Consider the following 5,070-nt stretch of genomic DNA (forward strand, 5'->3'; position numbering starts at 1 on the left):
TTGAATTGATTAATTTGAGCTAGGCTTTCAATAAAATCAAGACTCAAGTTAAATAGCAAAACTCGAACAAGAAAATCAAGACTCAAGTGTTAAATAGTTAGTTTTCTTATAGCAGTTGTGAGAGTCTGTGACTTTTACTTGGTGCACTAGGCTATAAATAACTCTCTCTCTCTCTATGTCATTGAGTTGTAATTGCTGTGATTTTTCTATAAATAACTCTCTCTACGCAGCTGGAATAAATCATTAGCAATAGTGAAATTATGGAATTTTATTCATCTGGCTAAATGGATGAAGCTATTTTTTTTTTCAATTAAATATATACAAATCGATAAGAGGAATGGTATATAATGCTAAAAATATTAATGTTTTAGTCTCTTTGAATATATTATGGTAATTTTAATTATTCTCTTTGTATAGAGATAACCGTGAAGAAAACATGAGGACCTACACAATGGTTGAAGATTTATGCAAGATAGTTAGAAGATAGAGAAGAAATTACTCTAAATATTGAAGGAGAGGGAATTGGTCCTACTGATGAAGCTATAAACAACTTGAGCAAATTGGGCATAGTGGCAAGGAATTCAAATGTTTGTCCATTAATTTTCACAAACTGGAAGGGGATTAAAGATAAAGAAGCTATTTGGGAATATATTCAAGTGAGAATATTAGTCTTGTTTCGTTTAGAAATTTAAGGAAATGTACACATTTTATTCTTATTAGCAAATAATGTGATTGTGGATCTTATTACAACAATTTTTATAAGTCAAATTTGGTGGAAATGTTTAATTATTTTTCTTTAGTGACTTTATTCAAATAGTTTAGATTATTTATGGACATTAAATAATTAAAAAATTGAAATTAAAACTGTTGCCAAAAATGATACCAATGGTAACGCTTTAAAACCATTGTCTTAGAAGACTATAAAATGGCAATGGTATTAAAACCGTTGCCAAAAAAAGACACCAACGGTAACGCTTTAAAATCGTTGGCTTTGTGAATAATAAAACTACAACAGTTTAAAACCGTTGTCTATTCAGTTATGGTTTTAAACCGTTGGATTATGAAAGAGAACAGTTTAAAACCGTTGTTTATCGAGTAATGGTTCAAAACCGTTGTTTAAAATTTTCTTTCAAAACCGTTGTCTATGCTAGTAACTTTGGCAACGGTTTTTTTGTTACCGTTGCCTTAAGTAAAAAACCATTGCCTTTGATCATTGGCAACGGCCGCATATACCACAGGTCAAAAACCGTTGCAAAAGCGTTGCTTAAAGTTTTAGGAACGGTTTTTCAATCTACGACAACAGTTTTTGACCGTTGCAAAAACCCTTATTTGTTGTAGTGCAAGGGTTTTAATGAGGTTAGGGTCAAGGTAGGAATGTATTTAGTTAAGTGGACTAAAATCCGAATTTTTGATTAACCTAAACTTCCCACCTAACCTAAGACAATCCATACAATCAAAATGCAAAACCTAACTACCCATTGACTATCTTTTGCCGCATATTCATGCATCTCTATTTTGAATAAAATACATATACATTGCTACCACCATTTACTTTGGGACATTTTGTCCCCTTTTATTGCTTTTTTTTCTTTTTTTCTTCTTTTTATTTTATTTTATTTTATTTTTTTATTGTGGATTATGAAATGCACACGATTAAAGTAGTGAATGCATGAACATGCCCTCAACATTCTTTTCACATTTTCATCAAAAATATAAAATACCCAATTCCCAAACTAAATGTACCGAAACCCAATTTTCCCATACTTAAATTATACACACTCTCACTAGTCTAAACTAACCAAGGATTCAAATTGACATTCATTGTTTTTCGCTTAAAGTTAATGATCTGCTAAAATAGAGAACAAATGGGATAAAATAGGCTCAACATTGGGTTACAAAAGATGATGAAAGGGTAAGGACATATGGGTATGTGAGTGGTGCACGAATTTGTGATTCGCACAACTAACCAGCAAGTGCACTGGGTCGTCCAAGTAATACCTTACGTGAGTAAGGGTCGATCCCACGGAGATTATTTTTTGTTGAAACGAACTATATTTATTTTATTAATCTTAGTCAGGAGGTCAATAAGATTATTTGGATTTAATTGTAAGAAGTCAAAGTGTTTAAAATTATTAGAAAAATAAAAGAGAATAAAATCGTTACTCGTTGTGCAGTAATGAGAAATATGTTGGAGTTTTGGAGATGCTTCGTCCTTTGAATTTCTACTTTTCCTTGAAATCCTCTTCCCACACGCAAGGTCCCTTCCATGGCAAGCTCTATGTAGGGTGTCATCGTTGTCAATGGCTACCTCCCATCCTCTCAGTGAAAACGTTCCTATGCTCTGTCACAGCACGGCTAATCATCTGTCGGTTCTCAATCAGGTTGGAATAGAATCTATTGATTCTTTTGCGTCAGTCACTAACGCCCAGCCTTCAGGAGTTTGAAGCTCGTCACAGTCATTCAATCCTAGAATCCTACTCGGAATACCACGGACAAGGTTTAGACTTTCCGGATTCTCATGAATGCCGCCATCAATCCGGCTTATACCACGAAGATTCTGTTGGGGAATCTAAGAGATACTCATTCAATCTGATGTAGAACGGAGGTGGTTGTCAGGCACACGTTCATGGATTGAGGAGGGTGATGAGTGTCACGGATCATCACCTTCTCCATAATTAAGCGCGAATGAACATCTTAGATAAGAACAAGCGTGTTTGAATGGAAAATAAAGTAATTGTATTAATTCATCGAGACGCTGCAGAGCTCCTCACCCCCAACAATGGAGTTTAGAGACTCATGCCGTCAAAAAGTATGTAATTCAGATCTGAAAATGTCATGAGGTACAGAATAATTCTCTAAAAGTTGTTTAAATAGTAAACTAGTAACCTAGGTTTACAGAATATAAGTAAACTAAGATAATTGGTGCAGAAATCCACTTCTGGGGCCCACTTGGTGTGTGCTAGGGCTGAGACTAAAGCTATCTACGAGTAGAGGCTTTTCTTGGAGTTAAACTCCAAGTTATGACGTGTTTTGGGCGTTCAACTCCGGATCATGACATGTTTCTGGCGTTTAACTCCAGACAGCAGCATGTACTTGGCGTTCAACACCAAGTTACGTCGTCTATCTTCGCGCAAAGTATGGACTATTATATATTGCTGGAAAGCCCTGGATGTCTACTTTCCAACGCCGTTGAGAGCGCGCCAATTGGACTCCTGTAGCTCCAGAAAATCCATTTCGAGTGCAGGGAGGTCAGGATCCAACAGCATCAGCAGTCCTTTTTCAGCCTAAGTCAGATTTTTGCTCAGCTTCCTCAATTTCAGCCAGAAAATACCTGAAATCACCGAAAAATATACACTCATAGTAAAGTCCAGAAATATGATTTTTGCTTAAGAACTAATAAAATTCTATTAAAAACTAATTAAAACATACTAAAATCTACATGAAATTACCCCCAAAAAGCGTATAAAATATCCGCTCATCACAACACCAAACTTAAACTGTTGCTTGTCCTCAAGCAACTAGATAAATAAAATAGGATGAGAGAAATTAAGAAGTAATAATATTTAAGAGTTTTAAATGGAGCTCAGATTCTTTTTAGATGAGCGGGGCTTGTAGCTTTTTGTTTCTGAACAGTTTTGGCATCTCCCTTTATCCTTTGAATTTCAGAATGATTGGCATCCATAGGAACTCAGAATTCAGATAGTATTATTGATTCTCTTAGTGTAGTATGTTGATTCTTGAACACAGTTATTTTATGAGTCTTGACCGTGGCCCTAAGCACTTTGTTTTCCAGTATTACCACCAGATACATAAATGCCACAGACACATGACTAGGTGAACCTTGTTCAGATTGTGACTTAGCTTTGCTAGAGTCCTCAGTCAGAGGTGTCCAGAGCTCTTGAGCACACTCTGTTTGCCTTGGATCACGACTTTAACCACTCAATCTCAAGTTTGTAACTTGGACCTGCATGCCACAAGCACATGGTTAGGGACAGCTTGGTTTAGCCGCTTAGGCCTGGAACTTTTTCCTTAGGCCCTCCTATCCATTGATGCTCAAAGCCTTGGATCCTTTTTACCCTTGCCTTTTGGTTTTAAGGGCTATTGGCTTTTTCTACTGCTCCTTCTTTTTCTTTTTTTTTTTGAATGGACTGCTTTTTCTTGCTTCAAGAATCAATTTCATGATTTTTCAGATCATCACTAATATTTTTCGTGCTCCTCATTCTTTCAGGAGCCAATATTCATCAAATTCAAAGTACAAGTTATGCACTGTTCAAGCATTCATTCAGAGAACAAAAAGTATTGCCACCACACATAATTAATTATAATTTTTATTTATTAAGAACTCGAAAAATATAGATTACTTCTTTATTCTAAAAAAAATCTACTACTTTATTCATGCCTGATGAAGATGAGAAAAATAAATTATAGCTTAATTGGAAATAAAATCAAAAATAGATATACTAATTACTACTACTATATATCTCCTAAGGTAATTTTCTATAATAACCTATCACTAAGTTAAAGCAGAAAAATTGGAACTCAACAACCTGTTGTTTTGAGGAGTAGATGTTCCTCTAATCTGTGGGGTGCTTTTCAAGGATTAATTTTTGGCGCTTCAGCTCCCTTAGATCACGCCCTTGCTCTTCCTGTTCCTTAAGCAGTTTGCAAAGCATGCTACTTTGATTGTTCTGTTCTTCCTTTATTTGGTCCATAGCTTCTTGCAATTTGGAAATAGAATCCTCAAGATGTCCCCAATATTCGAATTGAGGCAGTTCTGGGAGGGCTTCCTGTGCTCTCCTCTTGGCTGAATCATCTTGTTGCTGTTGTCTGGCCATTGATATTCCAGTGATTGGCCTCTCAACTGGGATATACTCTGTTATTCCCATCTTCACTCCGGCATCTTTGCAGAGCATAGAAATTAAGCTTGGATAGGCCAATTTGGCGTCCTTGGAATTCCTATTTGCTATTTTGTATAGCTCACATGAGATCAGTTGATGGACTTCTACTTCTTTTCCCAACATGATGCAGTGAATCATTACTGCTCTTTTAATGGTAACTTCAGAACGGTTG

Source organism: Arachis stenosperma, chromosome 4 (genome assembly GCF_014773155.1).
Source record: "Arachis stenosperma cultivar V10309 chromosome 4, arast.V10309.gnm1.PFL2, whole genome shotgun sequence".
Taxonomy (NCBI): Eukaryota; Viridiplantae; Streptophyta; class Magnoliopsida; order Fabales; family Fabaceae; genus Arachis; species Arachis stenosperma.